General features: G+C 46.6%; 2 protein-coding genes across 5 annotated transcripts in view; one reads left to right on the forward strand and one right to left on the reverse strand.

The window, feature by feature from the left end:
- The window catches only part of LOC102526924 (T cell receptor alpha chain MC.7.G5-like), a 403,550-nt gene that overhangs the window by 347,981 nt on the left and 31,786 nt on the right, over nt 1–23,783 (forward strand). The gene's annotated exons all lie outside the window — the stretch shown is intronic.
- Nucleotides 11,650–23,783, reverse strand: part of DAD1 (defender against cell death 1) — a 69,407-nt gene continuing 57,273 nt past the window's right edge. The window contains exons 4-5 of one of the 4 annotated variants that reach the window (XR_012073432.1): nt 21,492–22,001; nt 17,750–18,309 (exon numbers count right to left, since the gene is read on the reverse strand). The gene's annotated coding sequence lies outside the window, so the exon portion shown is untranslated. Of the gene's footprint in view, nt 11,817–17,749; nt 18,516–21,491; nt 22,002–23,783 lie in introns of those variants that run through there. The other 3 variants (XR_012073434.1, XR_012073433.1, XR_012073431.1) reach the window with 3 other exon arrangements.

The raw sequence follows: 23,783 nt of genomic DNA on the forward strand, positions 1-23,783 counted from the left end.
GGAATCGTTGGGTTAGACCCTCAGTGGACTAAAACAAACACTCAGTCCTCCAAAAACATAATCAGATGCCAACTTTCTCCCCCAGAGCACTGCCACATTTCATTATTTACCAATTATGAAGTAACTACATGATAATTAACATGAAATTATATAGATGAGTAGCTTGAGTATTTTGAACCCATAATTAAGATGCAAATTATCAAAGTTCTGGAGCATGCCACCAGGCAGTGCCTCATATACAGCGGTCCCTGAAGACAAATCGTGTGTTTGGGCATGATTTGTTTGTGGTGTGGGTTTACACACAGTTTGGGAAGCTGTTTGAAAGCGATTAGATGTCTCAGAGTGCCAATCTGGGGTCTGGATTAGCTGCACTCAGTGTGCTGGGAAGCACCCACTTTTCAGCCTAGAAACATGACAAAATGCCCCCATTCCTGCAGGAAGGAGAATGGGACTGCTGCGCTGTGGTCTTTAGTCAGTGCCTCTCCCCTTTGTCCCTGCCACACTGGGAGCTTGGCTGCAAGCTTCGCCCGGGAGGTTTTTGTTAGAGGGTGTACTGCTGTGGCAATAATAACAACGCCCCGCGCTTTGGAGCAGGAACCAGACTGACAGTAAAACCAAGTAAGTGAGGGGGAGCGGGTCAACCTCAGAGGCTGACCTGAGGGGCAGTGCTGTTCCGTGCAGTTTAGTGCGATTAAGACACTGCGTCTCCCAAGAGGGGAGATGTACCAATTTCTTTGTTTCTGAGCTGGTTGGAAGTCTGCTAGTGGATGAATTCTGGCAATCCTAAGAATTAGGTCATGAAGAAGTAGACATTTTCACTGGTTTCTCCATTGGCTCTGGATATATAGAAATGCTGATGATATGTGAAACCCATATTCTGTGAGAAGACCAAGCAAAAAGACGTGACAACTCAGAAATCGGGTTTTCCTCAAGAAGACCCCCTTCTCTCCAAGAGGAGCGCAATCCACTCTTTTGTTGGGGTTTTGGTTGGGTTTTGGTGGTGTTGTTGTTATTCTTTGTAAGAACTATGAAAGTGGTCCCTGGTCCCCCAAATCGCCACTCTCTGACCCCAGTGTTGACCACCTCTGCTAGACGGCATGTCTCTGCCTGACCCCGCAACTGTCCCGTGGGTCTCAGGCATGAGTCGGCCATCAGAATCCATTATTCTGGGAGCAATCCTGGTGGTTTAAGATCAAACCCAGATCTATCTGTACAGCCAGCTGTTATTTTCAGAGGAATGTCCTCCCCCTGCCAAGGAGCTGGGAGCTGAGGCTGCAAAGTGGTGAGACTTCCACTAGAGGGGAAAGTGGGCTCCCTGGTTCAGTCTCCCCCTCTGTCCTTCCCACCCACTGATTATTGTAAGGCCCCATATGACTGTGTGAATTACGGAGGCAGCCAAGGAAAGCTCATCTTTGGAAAAGGCACTGGACTTTCTGTTAAACCAAGTAAGTGGAGGGGGTCTCAGAGACTAGTCAGTGAGGGCAGCCAAAGCACAACCCAGAGTGAATGAGAAGAAATTTGCCCACCCCTTTCTCTGTGATGTCTACCTGCCCTTCACCCATGAGCCCACAGAATTGCTCTTGGTCCATGTCCCTGGCTGTCCTCTGTCCAGATGGACACTTTCCTCTGCTGGACAAAGGAAACTTCTGGGCTTCGTGACATGTAACAGGAAGGCACTTGTCAGGAGTGACCACTCACCTCACTGGGATGAGTGGGTGACCTTCTCAGCAATGGCCTCACGGAAGAGGCCATGGTCTGCGTGACCAGCCAGGTGATTGGTTTCTAGGCATTAGATTCGATGGAGGATCACATGAGGAAGCAAGGCAGAGCGGCCACTGAGAGGGTGTTTTTGCTTAGGGAAAATGCACTGTGGAACTCAGGCACGGGGTATGCACTCAACTTTGGCAAAGGCACCTCGCTGCTGGTCACACCAGGTGAGCTCTTGTGGTTAACTGTCCTTTCTGGAAAGAGACCCAAAGGGTCTAAATTTAATCGCTTCGTTGCGCGTGCAGTTGTTAACTCTGTCGGATGTGTGAACAAGGTAGGAGTACGTGTTCCCCAGGAGGCTGGGTTTGGTCATCAGGTCTATGGGCAGTTTGATAAATTGTATGAATATGGTAGTCAGTGTTTCTTGAAGGTCCACAGGGCACATTGAGGCTTTGGGAAAGAGGCAGAGATAAGAGGGGGAAAAGCTTTGTGACAGAGACAGAAACAAACCAATGAAAAGGGGGGCTCCCAAGGCAGCAGCGTGTAGCCAGGGAAGTGTGTCCTTAACAGATGAGCGGTGAGGACCCAGCTGCGCTGATGCCACGCCGCCCAGTACAACTGGAAAATCTGGCGAGTGGACTGAGGGCTTGGGTGAGGGGTGGGCAGCAGGAGTTACAAGCTTCTCACAGCTTTCCTCCACTGGGATGATAGCAGAATAATAAACGTTCTCTGGAAAGAGGTCAGCTCTCCCAGTGGGTCATGTCTGTGGAAACCCCCTCTTCACTCCAAAGACAAAGTAGTTCCCCACATGGACTTCTTGGCTTCACCTAGCCTGGCCGGTCCACCCTGTGGGAGCGACCGAGAATCCCCGTACCTTGGCAGCCTCCCCAGCTCCACGGGATTATCCGTGATAAAGCAGAATGTTTATCTGAGTTGTGAAGCTGTCAGGGAGAGGGTAAGAAAGACGGATTATAGAAAGCAATACTGAACATTTACAGGCTTTCTCCACACTTGCAGAGTTCAGTGTTTGGGGGTTTGGGTTTGGGGTTTTTTCTGCTAGAATTACAGAAACCAGAGTGTATTCCTAGCGGGCACACTCTCTGCAGAAATGCCTGTCATCTCACATTTCAGCTATGTTTTGTCCACCATCCTCCGTGCCTGAACCAGGTGTGACAATAAGGTAACGGGGCTGTTTTGTTAACAAACAGAGTTTGTACATCTAATTGAGTGGGCCAGTCAAATCACTCAGCCCAAAGTGGCACGCACTCTGGTCCCCCGCACTGTCCAATTGCTCACCCCCTCTTTTGAATTAGCCCTCAAAAGCCCCAGAACATTCTTCTGGTGGAAGCCATGATGGCTTTATCTTTTAAAGATGGATTTCATTTTTATGAATAATCCAAAGGCTTTCAGAGCATGACTTATAAACAAAGGAGAGACTCAAAACTATTTACTGGTGCTGTTTTGGTTCCAAAATGAGGTATGACTATAAAACAATGCTGCTGGTGTGTCTGTGTGGTCCACACACTGACTCTCAGAGACAGTCCTAAAGGGAGTACTTTGAAGGGTTCAACCAACCCTTAGATGTTTAAATCCCCCATGTTTCTTAAAACAGCCTCTTTACTTAATAAACAGGCTGAAGATAAACATAGCATGAGACTGAGGAAGTTTTGCAAGCTCAGACCTCACTGAAGCATGAAGACTTTCAGTATGAACTGAGCTATTATTCCAAGTAAATCCCTTTTAGAAAAACATGAGGTCAAGACCTTCGATGGAGAAAGTACATACAATATCCTACCAATTGACAGCAAAGTTACTCCAAGAGATGGGAGCCTTATATAGGTTTATGTAGAGCCACAGAGCACGGTGACTCAGGAAACTACAAATATACCTTCGGAGCAGGCACTAGCTTGCAGGTTTTAACAAGTGAGTATTACAAGCAAGATAGACCTTTTTTTTTTTTTTTGAAGTATAGTTGATTTATAATGTTGTGTTAGTTTCTGGTGTACAGCATAGTGATTCAGTGATATATATATATACATTTATATATATATTTACATTTATATATATATAAATATATATATACACTTTTCATATTCTTTTTCATTGTAGGTTATTACAAGATATTGAATGTACTTCTCTGTGCTATACATTAGGATCTTGTTGTTTATCTATTTTATATATAGTAGTTTATATCTGCTAATCCCAAACTCCTTATTTATCCCCCCCCGCCCCCACTTTTCCCCTTTGGTAACCATAAGTTTGTCTTCCATGTCTGTGAGTCTCTTTCTGTTTTGTAAATAAGTTCATTTGCATCATTTCTTTTAGAGTCCACATTTAAGTGGTATCATATGATATTTGTCTTTCTCTAAGGCAGGCTATTTTCAATGTTGCTGGTGTTTGAGAGGCAAGGGAAGGTAAAAGAAGGGAAATAACTTGTTATAAACTATGGAAGCAAAAATTACAGCTGTCCGAAGTGACCATTCTGGGTCCCTCTACTCTTGGAGGCTCACCAGGATGAGACTACCACTAATTTCATAAGAGTTATATTAATTATTAGAAAAATATTTACTAGCTAAAGACTTTGAGAGACTCCCCTAAGCACAGGAATTCTTTTAAAACTGTACTCTGATTCCACATTTTTCACTCGCTTTTCCTCCCCCTCTTTATGCCTCTCCTTTGTCCAACTCAACGCGTCATCTGAGCATTCATGTTTTGAGTAACCACCATGTCGGCTTCTTAGCCTCTCTGAAATCCAAGCCCTTTCTCTTCTCCAAGTCTACTTCCAGCTCTTCGCTTTCTCAAATGCTCTGCCCCAGGCAAACTGGACACCTGCTTCCCCTGAATGCTTACACATGCCCACACCTGTACCCAGTGTCCATGAACCAGACATCAGGGGCCCACCCCTGAAAACTTGGCCAGGAGACCGACCCAGGACAGGTTATCACCAGACTTCATTTCATAGGGGAAACTTGAGAAACTATATCCATTTCTTAAAATTAAGGCGGCTTGGGGAAGAAATCCAGCAGGCGAAAGTAGGAAGGAAGAGGCTTCTTCTGTGATGGGGGTGGGGAGGAGGGTGTGTCCGTCGGGAGATACTCTCCGGAGGAGAAACAACACTGACTAAATCCAAGTGGGAAGTATATGGGCTGCCATATTACCTGCCTGTTTCTTGGGTTCCCTGTGGAGCGGTCCATCCCAGATTGCTGGCTGTTAAGCCCCTGGTCGTCCAGGCGGCAGGAGGTGAGGAAGAGGGAGGGCAGCTTGCTGTACACTCAGCACTGGTGCCCATGGAGTTTCCCCCTGAGATTTTTCTTTTAAGTTACCTCAAAGTTGAGAGAAGTTCAAAAGGATCACCTAGACAGGATGGGAGAAGCTACTTGTAAGAAAATGATTTCTGGTTAGATCTCCCGGGAAAGGGGCAGTGAGAATGGGAAAGTCTCCACTAGGACAAAGAGAGAAACTGGTGAGAGTCCTTTTCCTGGTGACCGTCTAAGCTGGGGATGAAGAGATCTGGAGCTGGAGTTGGGGGTGAACCCCAGGGCTGACCAGTGCCTGTGCCGGTCTCGAGTTCTGTGGAAGGAGAAAGGGTGGGAATCCCCTTAGATGTCCCAGGAGCTGGACCTCGGTCGGAGATGTCTGGCTCCAGCCCCCTGAAAGGGGACCGACATGCCCACCCATCTCGCCAGGTGGGCAGTGGGAGCCGCCCTAGTCCTCTCTCACTGTGATGGTAGTATCTCTGACTGCTTTGGCTTTGGTGCCAGGGACATAAACTCTTCCTATTCTGTCCAAATGAGGTATATGATCTTCAGAATCCCTGGAGAATTACTATCTAAAACACCAGAGGATGCTAGGATTTTGGCAGTCAGTATTGTGAGCTTGTGCGGGAAAACTCCTTCTTTAGAATATTTAGAAAGAATATCTTCCGTTCATCCAATGTGGAAAGAGTCCTGAAGTCCAAGCTGGTGCTAAGATTCTGTGCCAGGTTATTACTGTGACAATTACTTAATATTCTCTATGCTCACGGTATCGCTTCTTCCAGAAGATCTTTAGGGAAAACTTAGCTTGGTTTCTGGGAGGTTTTTGCTGAGCAGAAGAGCACTGTGTGAATAATAATGCAGGCGGCACGTTCACGTTTGGAGGGGGAACAAGGTTAATGGTCAAACCCTGTGAGTATCTCTGCTGAATCCATAATGAATGCTCTGATTTCTAAAGGAAGCCATAGCTCTAAACTTGATTTGGGGGCTGTTCTCGCCAGCCAGTTTTTTTAAGGTTAATTCTAATCGTTAATCCTACTGATTACACAGTGTATATACATGCCATGTGCATGTGAAAACTGGCACCTATGTAGTCATCTGGCACAGGAACAGATAAGCTGGAGAATAACAGATTCCTTGTCCCTTTTGTCTTAACCATCTGGGTCAGAAAGTCTGTGCTGAGCACAGGGACCGGTGAGCACTGGAGTGGGAGGCCCTTCTCCAGGGGCTTTGTCAGGATTTCGCTACTCCCTGCTGGACTGGTGAGGGGACAGCTCAGTCTGGAGGTTGGGGGAATGAACCATTTAACCTCAAAAGAGTCTTTCTGTCCCAACCATGCTGTGAATTGACCATGATAATAAACAGTCTTCCCCGCTGCTTCTTTGGCCAGGATCCCAGCTGGAGGAGCACGCTGGCTGGATTTGGGGGATTGAAAGGGATTTCCTGGTAGACACTGGCCTGGTTACTTTCCGTAAAGCTTTCTATGACTGTGTAATATTGGCAACAACCGTAAGCTGATTTGGGGATTGGGGACAAGTCTGGCAGTAAATCCAAGTAAGTCTTCAAATTAACTCTCTCAAAGCTGTCTGTGCAGTTTGAAGTATCTCAGAAATGGTCTCCTTCTTTGGCCCTCATGTTTCCAATGTGCAGTAATGAGTCTTGTTTTTCTCCTGTCCACCCAAGCTGAGCCCTTGCCTACCCCTCAATCAGATTAACTAGACAGGGGGATCCAGAAGTGCAGGGAAGGAAGGCAGTTGAACTGTTAGACTGTTTTCTTACGGAGTGAATAGGTGGGCCCATTTCAAAAAGGGCCATCAGGGAGCATTGTAATTTAAACAGGGTGAAAATATGCATCGTGTGTTACAGCCTCCTTAGTCCAAACTGTACCAGCCTCACCATGGGTCATTGGTAAATGCTGTTTCCCCGCCGCCAAAGATAATTCAAGTGCTGCTGGGAACTCCCTGGACTTATGGCCATCCAAGTGACCTCCCTTGGGGATACCTTCCCACCATGAATTATCCAGAATGACTCAGATTTAGCATATCATTTCTGCATCTCTCAGTTCTCCTTGGCTCACAGCCTTCTGGTAGGATTTGCTAGAATTAAGAGGAAAGGGGTTAGTTTCATAGATTTTTCCTGATTCTGGCCTCCCCTGTAAAGTTCTCCTCTCCAAGAATCTTCAGGAGCATCTTTGAGACCCCCTACCCTGTTTAGAACTGTGCTTTGTGCAACCAGACTGTGTTCCCAGCAGAGGTTGCTGTGGCTTTGGCCGGAGCTAGCTCCCAGGGAAGCTCTGGAGCTCCAGGCTGGAGCTGCGGGGAGAGGAGGGGTGTTTTACAGCGAAGCCAAGGGCCTTTGGGAAAGGCATCTTTGCTATAGGCATTAATGAATTTCTAAATGAGCTTCTGTGTGTTAACCTGATAAGACTCTCCAGGGAGAAGGTCACCCTTACCTTTGCAGCTCTAAATGCAAGTCACGTGTTGCAAGAAAAGATGGGAAATGTCAATTGCAGTGCCAAAATGAAGAGACTGGGTATAAATATTGAGCCAGCTTTAATATTAAGTTTATGAAAGGTAAGCCTTTCAGGAGAACCAGCTCAGGGTACAGCTGTTAGGCTCAATGAGCTAACTATTTTGTCAATGTTACTGGTATGCACACTTTAAAGGGGAACCCAGAATTTTTTAAGGCTAATGAAAGGTATGGACACTATAGGTGAATTTTGGAATCAGACTGCCTGGCAAACCTTAACACTGCTGTTTATTAGCCATGTGACTGCAGGCACATTACCTAACCTCTTTATGCCTCAATTTTCTCATCTGTTAAATGGGGATAATAATAGTACCTTGTTTGCTGCACTGTTATAAGATAAAAAGTGTTAGTACCTCCCAAGGGCCTTGAATAGTGACGGCACATAGTAAGTCTTCAATAAATACTAGTTATTGTTACTAGATCAGGTTACTGGAGAGAAGGAAGGGGGAACAAAGTGATCTCCTTTTAAAGTTTTTGTAAAGGGCAGCATTACAGTGTGGCTCTAGTAACACAGGAAAACTCGTCTTTGGGCAGGGAACCATGTTACAAGTAAAACCAGGTAGGTCTGAATGTTCCAGAAGGAGCCATAGTCACCAGTAAGTTCATTCTTTGGTTAATCTTCTCTATCTTTTCAATTTCTAAGCAAAGACTTATATTTTTAGGTTTTATTTTTCTTTTTCACAAGTAAGGAGCGTATGTGTAAAGCCTGGTGGATATGGTCCTTTCTATCCCAGTTGGTTACAGCTAGTGGCAAAAAAAAAAAGAGAGCAGGACTTGAGGTGAGCTAGGTCTGGAGTGTCTAGGGTAACACTGAGAGAAATTCATGGGAGGCATAAAAACATCAAAAGTGAAAGGCGCACCAAAAATAAAGGTGATCTTACAGAATAGCATGTTACAGTAGAAACCACCCCTGTAGCTGCTAGAATTCTCTGAGAACTGTCTGTCAAGGGGAAAATGGGTAACATGGAAATGACAAGCCTTTGTTTGAAAAAAAAAAATGGGGAGGAGAGATGGAAAACTGTTGATGATTGGGTTTTTTTTATTTATTTGCTTTTGGTTAAAAACCATGGAAAACAGCATTTTCCATAGGATGGTTTGTAAAAGGCTATCAGCAAGTAGGAGTCAAAATGTGTATGGCGCACCCCTGGTGAGCTTTACAGAGGAAGAAAGTGTCCCCGAGTAAAGGGATTTTGTACTGGGCAGAAACACTGTGCCAACCTCCGGGGGAAACCGGCCTGTCTTTGGGACTGGAACAGGACTCACCGTCACTCCCCGTAAGTCCTTTGCCACTTGAGAAAAGCCCTTAATCTGTTAAGGACCAGCTCTCACGTCCCAGACACCTAATGAATTTCTAAATGAGCTTCCGTGTGTTAACCTGATAAGACTCTCCAGGGAGAGAAGGTCACCCTTACCTTCGCGGCTCAAAATGTAAGAGGTGTTGAAAGAAAAAAATGGGAAATGTCAGTTGCGGTGCTGACATGAAGAGAGTGGGGATAAATATTGGGCCAGTTTTAATGTTAAGTTTATAAATGTAACCCTTTCAGAAGAACCATCTCAGAGCCCATTTATTAGTTGGTGTCTCTACAGCACAATCGTCCAGTTAATTTGATTAATGTCAGTGGCTGATCCAAATATTTGGGCCCTTCCTCGAGACACTTTTTTTTTGTGCTCAAAATCACCTGAATTGACTGTCACATTACCTAAATAATTGCCAGATCTGTTTTACTTTGTGCTGTATAGACTCAGCCTAATAAAAACAAATGCTGTGGTGGGGTTTTTTTGCCCCAGTCTGTCTTCTCTCCACGCAGCAAGTTTTCCTTCTATTTAATAACATCTCTGCACACAAAGAAAAGCTCCCTAGCAAGCCATTTGACTTATGGCTGCTGCTGTTTTGCATTTATATGACTCCTTTCCTTGGAAGAGATTAAGACACTTTGTAGGACTTATTAGCTAAACAGATTGACAGCCTAATTAGAAAGAAAGAAACAGAATCCTGAGTCTTTCTGTGTCTGCCCCGTCGTGTAGAACGTTTGGGCAGATGGCTCCGTGAGACAGAAACAAGACGGGGAGGGGGGCGGCCGTTTGTGGTGTGGCCCTTCTCAGCTGCACTGGGAGAGGTCGTTGCAGGAGGTTAAAAGGTACTAACTAGGTCAGGGCGACTGGGAGAGCCGGGGACATTTCTTTCCCCTGGAACTCCTGTGTTCTCACACAGCAGAGTGGGATGAACTTTGACATCAGCTGTTGCTGGATGTCCGCCCTTCTTACTTCTGTCTTCAGACCCTTCCACTCCAGGGCCTTTCCTTCCATCTCCCACTCCGCTCGCTAACTCCTCTCTCCCTCCTGTGATCCCTGACTCTCATGCCCCCCCACCACCCCAGCACCAACCCCACCACACACCAAAGAGGCTGCCTGCCTCTCTGGCCATCAGTTGTATTTCTGAGGAGTTTCTTAGCTCCTTGGGTGATTCTCCAAAGGCTCAAGCAGCTGAGGGAACCCTCCCCGAGGGTGAGGGCGGGCCCCAGCAGAGCCCCCCAGAGGCGGAGGTGGCCGCCGTGGGTACCGCACACCTGCATCAAGGCGGGAGCTGGGCCCAGGATAAGGACGAGCCTCTGGTGGAAGGTCTACCACAGAATGAGGACCACCCTGGCCTCGGGGATACATGTCTGAATCCTCTCCTACTTTGGGACACTGTAGCTTCCACCTTGACTCGAGGTGTGCAGCTCTGAAGAGGTGGCAGGGTTTTTGTAGTGGAGTCAGCCACTGTGGACAGACAGGCTCTGGGGGTGCGCTGCATTTCGGGTCCGGCACTCGAGTGATTGTTACACCACGTAAGTGTGTTTTTTCTCATTTCTGCGGGCTGGTCTGTCTGTAAGTCAAACAGCGGCGTTCTTCCCCCGCCTCCATTTCCCAGCTAGTCACTGATGGGATACGATTTCTGGATCTAGCTACACTGCCAGTTTGACCAGTAAGACGATCAAATTCATTTTCAAAAATAACTTTGACTGATTTCAATCCACACTGCCAACAGCAAAGGGAAATCAGCATGTCACAGGAAGCTAATCTGTGCCCATTCCCTGCTGTGGGAGGGTGGTCATCTCCTCTCAGTCTCCGGCAGCTAGACTTCAGCATTCAGCTGACCTTTCCCAGGCTTGTCTCTTCTGGCAGATTAAGTGGTTGTGTCCACCAACTTTCTTGGGGGAAAACACACAAGAAAGATATACTCTCCATCAGTTTTTACTAAGAAAGCTCTTTGTTGGTTATTTTGACCATACACTTGAGCTCACATGTCCTCTCCTATTCGTGTTAATAGTATCTTGCCTTAAACAAGCTCATTTCCCTGACGTCATTCAAAACACGTTGCCGTGTTGGACCCTCCTGCTCTACCGCCAGCCCTTTTGTGTTCACAATATTATCTAGGAAGGCAAACAGGGTCACCTGTCATCACTCATATTTCACAGACAGAAAAGCCAAAGTGCAGACAAGTTAAATAATCTAAGTCCAACTCGAAAAACTCAGAACTGGCATTAGAGCTGGAGATGCCCTCTTTTCTTTCAGTGAAATATCTTGAGCTGTCACCTTTGTGAACTGAAAACATAATCAGCACAGGCCATAGGAATTTGCCAGGGATGAAACTTAACCAAAACAAAACCTGACTGCTCGACAATGGCATTGCTGTTCTAAATGTATCCCCAGATCTTTGCTGTTGGTAGTTACCTGGCGCCAAGGATGGGGAAAGAGTGGAGGGCCAGGTGTAATGGCAGAGCGCCCTGCTGCGCTCAGGGGGTTTTTGTAGACCTCAGTATCACTGTGTCCTACAACAGTGACAAACTCATCTTTGGGGCTGGAACCAGATTACACGTCTTTCCAAGTAAGTCCTAGAAGTGATTTTGCAAAGATGTTTTGTACAAACAGCCAACTTGCTTTGGCTCATCCTCAAAGGACTTTGGGCCACCCTCCTGAACCCTGTGCTCTATAGGGCCTTCCACACCTCTAGCTTCCTGGTCCCTGGTCCCCCAGGACGCCTTGTCTCACAGAGAGCGCTCTCTGCAAACCAAATCAGTTTAATCTGTATGTGCATACCAAGGATCTGACTAGAATCTCATCAGCAGTGGAAATAAGACACTAGAGAATCAGATGCATTATGACTTCAAGCAAATGATCTGTTTCTCTCTTTTGCATTTTTATTTAAAATATCAGGGAAGGTGAAGCAAGTTCAACTTCTCCCATTTGAAAACTGTTTATGAATTATGCTTCCCTTCTATGCAGAGAGACCGAGATTGACTTTGGATGTTCAGTCATTCGATTGTCATCATCTCTGTCTGGAATCTGTAATGGGCAAGGGAATCAAATGTAATTAAATGAGCAAATAATCTTCAATAGTCAATATTCCAACACTGTTTTCTGTGCTTTGCTCTGGACTTTTTATCCAGGATTTCTCCCTAATAGGCTCCCCAGAAGGATAGTGGAGGTTTTTGTTAAGGTTTTGGTCTCTGTGTGGATAGCAACTATCAGTTGACCTGGGGCTCTGGGACCAAGCTAATTATAAAGCCAGGTAAGTCTCAGAGATGTGGCTGTAACGGAGAGGAGACACGGGTTGAATAATACACGAAGTAGAGCATGCAAATTCTATTTTTAAGAACAATCCAGCCTGCTGCAGACCGTGCACTCTACCCAAATGGAGTTTTCACTCGCAACAAGAAGCTGTGTCAGCCACCAGCTCTCGTTTGATGTAGTTGCTTCCAGAATGAATAACGCTTAAGCAGCCCTCCAAGAGAGCAGAGCTGGGTTGTTAAGGGGTATCCAGTTCCCTCTGATATGGTTGGAATGCTTTCCCAAGAATATAACCAGCCTCATTCTATTAAAAGAGAAAATCCAGAGGAAAAAGGAAAGGGCTACCGTCAAAGACCAGGGAGTGAAAAGTAGTGCCTGCAGCTGGTCCGACATCCTCGCCTCCGGCTGATGTCCTGCATGGGGAGCCGATGCCTGCAAAGCTCCCGGTCACTCGCTGGTGAATCACCTAGGGTCCTGGGCCTCAGCCTGAGCCCTACAAGGATGTATCTTAGAAGGCAGTGTCCTCTACTGGGTATAGCTCAGTGGTAGAGTGCATGCTTAGTGTGCATGAGGTTCTGGGTTCCATTCCCAGTACCTCCATTAAAGGAAGAAAAGGAAGGCAGCAGCATGGCACGTTGGGGGAGTATGGCCCCTAAAGGGGTGCCTGGCAAGTGAGTTTCTGCAGTGGCGAGACTGAGGTGTTCTTAACCTGGGAGGACCAAGCCCATCCTCCCCCCGTCCTGCCAAGCCTCTTCCTGAGGGTTATTGTAAGGCTCTGAAGGGCTGTGTGAATTATGGGGGTGCTGGAAACCAGCTCATCTTTGGGACCGGCACTCTGCTCTCTGTCAAGCCAAGTACGTGAGTAGTGGGTGTCTGTGTGCCTGACAAGTGGGAAGGAACAGCCACTCTTTGGGGGAAAGGAGGGCTGAAGGTCGACTTCTTACCCCACCCTCATCCCTTATCTACCACAATATGTAGGCTCTCAAATTCCCCATCTTCCTGGATGGCCCCCCATAGCCAAAGAAGGGAAATGGGCTAATGCTAAGATAAATTCCAGGAAGAAAAACTACCGTAGAAAAATTCTTCCCATCTAAATGCTGTAGGCTTTCTGCTCTGTGACCCTGATTTCCAGGTCATTCACCAACCGGTCCTACCTTTACCTATGTGGACACAACCTTAACCTGTTCCTACAGTTGTGTGTCAGCTGATCTAAGCACCTTATTCTGCAAGTTATATCTTCCTCACCTTCCAAAAGAGACCCCAGAGCCATGGCTGGGGAGACTGCTGAGATGGCAGGCACAACTGACCCGGGGTAGGGGGACAGAGATGAGATTTAGGGTGGGTATTAAAATGGTGATCCGTGTAACACCTTCCCTGTATGTCCTACATTTGTTTCTCCCTTTCATTTTCCCTGGAATACATCCTTTTGGTTTGTTCTGGACACATACTGCTCCCAGGCTAAGAGGAGAGAAAATTAGTATTGAACTCTCCCTCCAAATCTGGAGAAGCAACAAGTCATGTTGGGGATGAGATCAAGTCTTCTCCTCTCTCCAAGCTTAAAATTCTGTCGTTTATTCTTAACTAAGACCTGGTATCACTGTCTTGGATGCTCACGCCTCTCTCTTTCCTTCAATACTCAGTGTCTATCAAAGCCCAGCCAATGCTCAGTTGATGATAAAGGAGCTCTTGTGTGGCCTCATCCTTGCCTTTAGGATACAATTTTTCTTAGAAAATGTTCACTTCTTTCATTTATTTCAAGACTGAACTTTCTTAAAGGATAAGAGATGGTGTGTTATAACTCCCTCCCGTCCTCTGTCTGAAACATCATGTGAGTCCGTGGTGGCACTTCTTTGAGAAAAGATAGGACTCTTTGCCTCTTGTTACTCCTCCCTGGTGAAATATCTTCGTAGGCTACCAAATAGACACTATTATGTGGTGAGAAAGCTTGGAAATACCTTGGCCAGTGAGTAGGGGACAGGACTGTGGAGTTTGGGTGGAGGCTGGATAGGAGTTCAGATGGCTCTGTAGCTGGAAAACATCCCTTTGGATACAGGGATGCAGCATCCTTTCAGACCCGTCTATCTAGGGCTGAGCTCACACACACGAGAGCAAGAGCTGCTAACAAACTGTTTGATCCAGCCTTGGCAGTTTAAGCCTAGCGATACAAAAGCACCCAGTTTGGTCTTTTAAATAAAAGTGATTTGGCTTATACAGCAGAGCCAATTTTTTTTCTTCCTATTATAAAAGGCCAATTTTCTGAGAGGTAGGAAAAAAAAATTTTGACAAAGAGTCCAACTGCCCCCTCACCACCATGCCTTGTGTGTGATGGGGTTTTACTAAGGGTTTCAGTAAAGGCAGGAAATGCTGTGGGAATAATAACGCCAGAATCTTCTTTGGAACTGGAACCCAGGTGGTGGTGAAGCCCCGTAAGTGGTCATGTTCTATTTATTTTTGACCAAACAAATAAATCCTGTGAAGTTAGAAGAGATTTAATTGAATATGTAGACAGACGTACCTTTTGAAAAATGACTTTGGCAAAATACATGAAACATTCATGATTGTTGAGAATAGAGCGATAATGATAAATTGATGCAGAATGAGACCACCCCAAATTGCCTTTACTATGGTATCTCAGCTCCCCTTCTTCCAAAGAGATATAGGAATCATGAGTTATTTATCGCCATAGTATCCCTTAAACTACGTTCTGCAATGATTTGTGTGTTTGCTGTGATTTTGCCCACAGAACTTGTCTTCCGTTCTCCTAAAAATGAGAATCTATCTCATTTTAAATGCTACGCATGTGGATAAGTTACTTTCTTTGTCGCTCATGCTTGCATATGTATTTATTCGAAAAGATCCGATATAAAACCCACACATTGTCCCATTTTGACAAAGGTCCACATCTCGTCCCATACATGTCAAATTTAACAACTAAAAAGTAAAAAACCCAGCTTTGCTATTCAAATGCAATGGGAGGGGAAAAAAAAAACAATTGAGATGAATTGACGATCCCAGATGGCTTATTAACACCTGAAAGGGAATTCAGAGTGAAAGAAAATGGCAGGCATGATGACAGGATTTTTGTTTAATGATCAGTTCCTCCATGCGGAGTAAAAACTTTTTAAACACACCTCACTGGGGAGGAGGGCAGGAGCCTGGCATTCCTAGGGGTATCCGTGGGATGACATTTTGGAGACAAGGGGGCCCATCTAAATATCAATCCAAAAATAGTAGCAAGAGGCAGGTGTTGTCAAGCTGACTGGGCTGTTAAGCCACACAATAGGTTATAATTGAGACTGATGGACTGACCAGCCCAAGGAGCTTTAAAATAGCCTCTTTTTGAATGGTTTAGCTGGGGGAATGCCCAAAGACAAGGAAACAAGCTGAAAGACTCCGTAAGTTTGCTTTAAATCTATTAACATGACCAACCCATGCTAATCCTGTTTAATAGCTGCCCTGAGAGCATTTTGAAGGTCAGGTAGACAATGAGGAGGAGACAGCGGCCTTGGTTGGTTCTTTACAAGTCAAACAAGGACCCAGTCAGGACTGGTGGTAACACCATCCAGTGTCCATCCCTCAGTGGTGAGAGAACAGATCCATGGACTGTGAAAGGAGAGTATCTCCTGAAAGACTAAAACTCCTCTGGACCCAAATGGATAACCCCCACCACCCCCAGCCAGGGCAGGGTTGTAACGAGCGCAGCAAACACGTGCTTGGCCTAATAATGTATCTTCAGTGTTTGGCGATGTGGCCACTCTAGGACAGAGCCCAGGGCGAGGTGAGGGCTCTGTCGTGCAGTTTTAGCTCAACTGAAACTCACATTGTGTCTGACACGGCCCCTGCCTGCTCCCATCTTTCCTGAGGCTCTGAAGAGTGGATTTCTAGCCACTTTTTGCCTACCGTAACAGAATTGTGTTAGATGCCACAAAGGAGTTGGCTGAATTGTTGCTCTTACAATTTGCCCTCAGTGTCAAGTGAGGCCATCCAATTGCCTCTCTGCACATGTGCAATAAGCAGCATAAAATTCAAGCAAAACAACCGGGAGACGTGGAGAAAGAGAGCAGAAGAGATCATGAGGCCTGTTTATTACAGCAGAGGAGAAACTGTCCCTTGAAGGTGAAAAACCCATCTAGCTTTCCTGAGAAGTCACTCGGGTTTTTTGTCTTAGCCTCAACCACGGTGTGACAAACTTCTGGCACAACTGTCTTTGGAAAAGGGACTCAACTGCATGTTCTCCCCAGTAAGTGCTGTTTGTGGGATTTTCTGATGTTGGCTCCCATTGAGTGAGAGCGGTTTCGGTGTCGGGTGGGGAAAGTTTCTGAGGCCCCCAGACAAGTGGGCAGCCTCTAGGTCCTGGGTCCCTCTGCCCTCACCGTCCTTGGCCCTTCCACAGCTTAGTCAAAATCGCATTCTTTCCCCTCTAGAGCTCAGAAAGTTCCTGCCCATGTTTTGCTGCCTAAAATATCAATTATCTTTTTCACTGTTTATACAATTATTAAGAATAAAAAATTGTGACACTTTGTCACAAGCCTATCTTCAAGTCTCCCCCGAGACTTCTCCCCAGCGGACCTTGTATGGAGACGTCGTTAAACCCAGTGTGATTTCTGGCTCCAACCAAAGCGGTTTTGGAAGTGACCCCAGCCTCCCCTCTCTTTCCACTCCTCATAAAAGACCTACTTTCTCTGTCTGGCCTCTGCTAAGATTCCTGGCTCTGATGCTCCAGGCCTTTGCATTTCCCTTGTTCCAGGGATGGGCGGGAGATACCTTTTTTAAGAGCTACTTTAATGCCAGAGGCAACAAAGACGGTACATCAGCCAAGAACAACATCTTGTGTTGGGCCTTTTTACTCTGTCCCATTTTCCAAATCCTTTTCTTCATTTAGGAAAAGCAGCCACTCCTTTTTTGTTCCTAGCTCAGCAGAGAGTTCATTATAAGGCCAGAGACAGAGGTTTCCTCTAGAATATTTTTCACAGGCTAACAATAAGCTGGAAGTTTGCAGCTAGTTTCCAAACACAAACCTGGGCCACAGCTCCATACATGGAAGCTCGTATCGGCAGAGTAGACTGTCAGAGCCAGGGGCATCTTAACTGTACCACACTTTGTAGAGCATCAGGGAGAAGGGGGCAAAGACATGCAAAGGGAAAAAAAAAAAACAAACTATGGCTAAGTGGGGAGATTTCTGGGTGGTTCTACCCAGGGGAAAAGATTAACATGAGGAAACATCCAGAAAAGCACCGGGGTCAGGCATTCAGAGTTTCTGTTATGGAGACAATCACTGTGGGGATTCAGGAGGGCGGCAGCTGGTCTTCGGAAAGGGCACAAGACTTTCTGTGATTCCAAGTAAGTGTCCCTGGCTGTCCCTAAGTTTGATCAGCAATGACTTCTTCCCTTTAATGTTTTCTTTTCAATGTGCCTATGAATGCTTTTTCCCCCAAGAAAGATCTGGTTAGAGCTGGGAAGTGAGAGCTGGGTGGGAAGGTGAACAGGCTACTCTGGCATAATTCAAAAGCCAGCCAGACGATCACGGGCAAGCGCAAGGAGCTCACCCACCCTGGCCTCAGTGCCTCCAGCTCGCTCTGGCCACATGTCCTGGCCCCGTTCCCATCCCCGATCCCAGGAGACCAAAACCCTAGGACAGACAGCGCAAGAGGCCTGAGCCTGGGGAGCACAGGAAGACTTGTCTAAGATCCAAGAGCCATTTCTAAATATTTTGTGGATTTCTATTTAATGTTGTTATTAATTTTAATACATCTAAGTAATACATGAAAATTTCTCATTGTAAAAACAATTCAAATTACAGATCAAGCCAATATTCACCTTCATCCCCTTCCTTCAACATCAGGTTCCTCCCCAAAGGTGACCACTGGGACCGGTTTGGTATGTTGTGATATGTTTGTATCTGGAGCATGTTGACATGAAATCTCCTGTCTTCAAGGAAAGAAGGTCAAGACATAAAGAATTCAGACTGCAGTTTGCAGATTTCAATTAGATATAGGAACAGAAAGGCTGTTGGCAGAGAGCTACCTTCCCGGGAGCTCTTAAAGGCTAGACAGGTCCTTGGTCACAGAATACTTAGCCTGAAGACAGGAGGATGGGCTAGGTGACCTCTGACATCCAGCCAGGTCTCTGTAGGGCTCTGAGGGATGGTCCACCCACAGCAAGTCTCTGTAACAGCCCTCCGCTTTTGCCTGTCTGCTGGTTATTTTCACAACCTGAGCTTTTGTCCGCACTGCTTCTTTGCCGTGAGTGGTTTGATTTTTCTCAGCATCTGTGGGGTTTTTGCAAAGAAAGGAAACTGTGTGTGTACTCTGGAGCTGGGGGTTACCAACTCACTTTCGGGAAGGGCACCAAACTCCTGGTCACACCAAGTAAGTTTTTCTTTCTGGCGAATTATTCGTCCCAAGATGCCTGCCTTCCATCATGCAGAAGCTGTCAAAATACAGGTGGCGTCTTCTTTGCTTGGTTTGTGCTGGGCTGTTCATGATACCAGTTGGAAAACAAGGTTATTAACGCACCTATTCCCTGGGGCATTGTACTTGGTGTTTAAGATCCGTGTAGTCTCCCCCTGAGAAAATATGTGAACCTCCACGAGGAGGAAGGTCCAGGGAAAGCAGAGTCCAAAAAAAAGGCAGGAACTGGATGAAAATAGATAAAGGGCCTGCAGGAATAACAAACAAGGCAGGATCCCGGGAGGCCAAGCAGGAGAAGCTTGGAGTGAATTTCCCAGGAGCTGCTCCTGCCAAGGCTCATTCTTTCAAGGAAAATTTCTGCAAATAGAACCAGGCTGGGAAGTTGCTAGTGATTAGTATTCATCCCTCGTTCTAACCTAATTACAAGGAGATTGTTTTGGCCACGGGCAGTCATTTCGGGTTTTGTTTTCCTGCTTGCCTCCTCCACCTCCACCTGTCTTCCTAGAGGCCCGAGTCAAGGTTATTACAATAGCACTGAACACTGTGTGACACCAGTGCAGGCAGATTAACCTTTGGGAGCGGGACCGCGCTCACTGTGAAGCCAAGTAAGTTGTGTTCGTCTTTGGCTGTGCCTTTGGGGGCAATCAATCAAATCGTTAGTTTGAAAAATACTTTAATCCTGTGCATCTGCTTGGGTTCTTTATTAATGTTCTTTCCCCAGGCCAAAGAGAGTTGCTGCCTTTCTCTGCTTTAAAATGAGACGTGCACGCGCGCACACACACACACACACACACACACACACACACACTTGCTCTGACTCACAGTGAGAGGCTTTCAGGAGCATATATGGCATTTTCAAAGAAATAGAGCTATAAACAGTGATCGAGCCACTGAGGATGCCAGGAAGGACCTCCAGAGCAGACCCAGTGTCCCACCACCCCTGACCAGGCTTCCCTACACGCTCCCTGACCACGTGGGATAGGCTTTGACTCTGTCTGCTGGTCTAGGGCAGGATGGTCTAGGTCCTCAGCTTCTCTGTAGTCAATTCCAAAATGTAGCAGCCCTTACTGCTGGAAAGTACTTTTACACATCTAACTTCGATCACCCGTCCTCTCACTGCGATTTAAATCTCTGAAAAGAACCACTAAAACTTTGGGCATCGAGTTTGAGAATAAAACCTCTATTGTAGAATATCAGACTCAGCACTGACTCTACTTCGACAGCATCTCTGAGATGCTATGTGTCCCCTCTAGACATTATGGGTAAGCTCAGCAGAGCATGAGCTTTGGAGACAGAAAAACCTAAATTCAAGTTCTGGCTCCACTATTTTACTAACTGTGTGACCTTGGGCAAATTACTTACCCTCTCTGAGCCTTGATTTCCCCATCCATAAAACAGGGATAAAAATATTCCCACCTTGTTGAGTTCTTATAAGGATCAAAAAAAATAATCAGAGCCAAAGTATTTAGCATAGTGCCCAAAACATAAAAGAGCTCATTAAACCCTAGCTATTAATAATAATGATAAACCTCATCTCCAACACACAAGCAGAGCTTTGGTTCGGCCCCTCAGGCTCTGCTGTCAAGGCTCTGTCATGCATCAGGAGAAGAGCTGGCATGGGGGAGGGTGGAGAATGTCAGCCTGTGCTATGAAATCCTTCACCTGGGGTTGGAAAGTGTCTGAGTGGAAATAGAAAGAATCCCAGCTAATTTAAATACAAAATCGTCCAAGTGTCGAGACAGGGGAGAGGCTTCTACAGACAGCTGCGCGGCCAGAGCTCCTGAGGTGACATCAGAAACCGTTAGAGCAGGGATGCTGTTCCCAGTACAGCCGGGCGAGGGGCTGCCGCCGCTGACACCTCACAGCAGCCTCTCACCAAGCTGACCCCAGTGCAACTCCCTCCAAAGTGCCCCAAGACACAGGCTCGGCGTGTGAAGGGACAGGGTCAGGGAGAGAATGGAAGTGTCACGGGGAAGGGCTGCTTGTCCCCAGACTGTTTATGCTCCTCGTGAGAAATAGGGTGCCTGAAAAGAGCCCCAGAATGAAACTCTCAGACCCAGAGATGGAGGTTAGTGTCTAGAGGCAAACGGGGCCAGTGAACCCTGCAGAAATGTGAGGCTTGAGCCACGGATCTCAATCTGGGGAAGGATGCATTCAACAAAAGCTGGAGACGCTGTGTCCTGCAGCTGCACCAGGACTCCGACCACAGGACGTGGCTAATACTGCAAGAGGAAGGGAGTTAGGTTAGTGCTAAAACCTTCCTAATGGGTTTGTGAACGGTGAAAATGAGCTGTCAGGAGCAGTTTGCCAGAGCACTTTCTCTGGAGGTTTTTGAAAGCAGACAGACACCCTCCTCTCAGGGCTGACTGAAGTGCAGCCCTGCCTCGAGGCAGGAGGAGCAATGAGGGAAACCTCTAAGCCTCTTCCCATCTCGGAGCCGCTCTGTGAAAAAACTCTGGCTCATTCACGCAGAGCTGCATCCTTCGGGGGACACCGGGGTTGCTGGGTTACGTTTTGGAACCCTTGCTTGTCGCATCCCAAACTCCCTTTGTTCTCAGGATCTCAGGACTGGTCAGGGCAGGCAGGCTGGTTTTTGCATCCTAAAGCCAAATACACAGGGTCTGGGACCCTAGGTTGGTGATGGTGTTGAGATGTGTGGCATGTGGGGTGAGGAGCAGGGGAGCTCTCAGGGTTTTTGTAGAGCCCGGAGGCACTGTGGGAATAACTATGCCCAGGGTCTGACCTTCGGTGGGGGAACCAGATTGTCGGTGCTGCCCTGTAAGTACAGAGATGTGGGAGCAGAATCAGCTCCTGCCTGAGGCCTGGGCCCACTGTGACCTCAGAGGCCGGAGGAAGAGGACAATAAGGAGTGGGAGGGATGCTTTTTCGGGGAGGAAAATCACAGGCCCGTGTGAATAATACTGGAGGAAGTGCATTGGAGGTTTCCCTTCTCAGGAGGGCTTTGTGTGGGAGAAGCTGAGCTGACAGGTTTTTGATGCTGAGACAATCACTGTGTGGGAGGACAAGGCTTCTCCCTCACCTTTGGGAAGGGGACGAGGCTGCTTGTTAAGCCGAGTAAGTAGCATGCCATTTGAATTGTGCACTGAGTATGACAATCTCCAAGAGGAGGAGGACCTGCTCCCGTTTCCGTGGGGCCTCCTTGGGCCAGAAGGGGTTGAGCAGACAGAGGCCCAGTGCTTGGTCATCTTCCTGGTCCTCGAGGGAGCTCTGGGAGGTGTAGAGGGGAAGAAACCCACCAGGATCCCATTGATAACCAGGCCTTGGGGTCTGTCCATGCTCTCAAACTCCCAATCAGTTAAACCTTCAGATGGCAAGTCTTCTTCAGCCAGAGAGTCCACTAGAGTTATGCCCATTTCATAACTGAGGAGCTGAGGACTGGGTTGGGCATCAGGTAAACTCCTAGCCATGGTGGGCTTTGTCCCTGCAGAGTCCGGTCTCTGCCAAGCCCAGTCTTCGTTAACCCCAGCGGTGCCGTGTCCGGCCCTGCAGCCCAGGAAGGACAGCTCTTGGCATACTTCATCCTTGGTGTCTTGAAAGAAGAGAAATTAGACGAGGAAAGGGGGAAAACACTTGTATCTCAGATCATGCATTTACCTCATTCTGTAGCAAGATTGTTTCCCCACGAGCAGTTTGTCTTCATTTAGCCGCTGTCTTCTCGGGGGAAGCTATTTTGTAGAGGTGTTTGTCACAGTGTGACAACTGACGGCTGGGGGAAATTGAATTTTGGAGCAGGGACCCGGGTTGTGGTCACCCCAGGTAAGCCCAATTCCCTGGAGCCTCACCTGCCCTTAATTTTAACCCAGGTGCCAAGTATTTCTCACTGAGATCATGAGAAACATATTTGAAAGGAAGCCATTTCCCCGAACAGCAATACCCAGAGCTGTTCGGGGAAACTGTGAAGTGAGAATGAGAGTTCAGTTTGGTGTCAAACAGAAATATTTTGGGATAAATAGGAATTTTCATTATTCCCTATCAGCCCCCGGTGTAGGTACCTTATTCCTCTTATGAGGAAAAAAGTTACAGTAAGATGGATAGCCATATTCATGCTGGGATGTGGGAGAGATCCGCCGTGGACTGGGGAGTGGAGGATTAGAAATGTGTTCAGAAAGATTGGATGTGTTTTTGACAGGCTGTGTAGCACTGTGTGAATTATAACCAGGGAGGAAAGCTTATCTTCGGACAGGGAACCGAGTTATCTGTGAAGCCCAGTAAGTATAAATGTGTATCCCTGGATTAAGCAATGTCTGTGGATGAAGGGCTGATTTAGACCCAATTATACACTATAGAAAGAATGTTTAGGAAGGGTGAGTGGGCATCAAACAGAAGGAGGACAAAAATCTCCCTGGCTAGGCTCTGATGTCTTGGTGCAAAATGGGCCACGTAGGGGAATCTCTGGGAATCGCTGCCACAATATATGCGGCGGCACCAAAGATGTGGGACTGATTACTTGGGATATTGGCTAGGATCTGTAGCCCTGGATTTGTACAGGAATCAGCGACAAGACTTCTAATTCCTTAACAAGCCTCTAAGGCACTATTCTTTTTGGCTTCAATTATGTCAATTTATAGAAGGAATCTTGTAAATTATGATCATTGACCAGAATAACTGTGATTAGACTCTTCCAAAGTCAAAAATCACTTTTTTAAAAAAAGTGTATTCATAAGGACTATTCGAACACCCTGCTTCTGAGACTTTACACCAAAAATTTGTACAGCATAGCCTCATGGAGCAGAGAGAATCCTTAAAATCCTCTTTTTCTGGCTGTCTACTTGGAAGGAAACTGAGGCCCAGGGAAGAGACTAATCATGGACCCACAACCAGCCTATGGCTGAGTGAGGACTAGAATTTAACTCCTGGTCATGAATTCTCCTGGCCTGAGGTCTGAGGAATCTGCAAGACACATCTGATCAATATTTTTGTGCAGCCAATTTATTCCAGGCTCAGCGCTCAGACCAGGGACCCATCAGGGAGAGACTCAGTGTGATGCTATCCTCGGGGAACTTACATTCCAAAGGTAGATTGTCCCCTCCCATATGACCATCCATATCCTGTTCCCTCTTGGGCTTTTATACCATCCTCACTACCTTAGGAAATATTAAAATTGATCTTTGTTGCCGTTTTAAAGTCTTTTAGCAGCTAAATCAACATAGGTACCACTTTAGTCATAAGAAAGGAAATAGCCCAAAAGTGAAGTGGGAAACTAGAAAGTTCACTGATAATTTGATCATTCTAAAATTATAGTATTGATGTCAACCTAGTGGCCAAATTAACTGGATAACTAACATCTACTCCATACCTCATTTAGATCCAG

Source organism: Vicugna pacos, chromosome 6 (assembly GCF_048564905.1).
Source record: "Vicugna pacos chromosome 6, VicPac4, whole genome shotgun sequence".
Classification (NCBI taxonomy): domain Eukaryota; kingdom Metazoa; phylum Chordata; class Mammalia; order Artiodactyla; family Camelidae; genus Vicugna; species Vicugna pacos.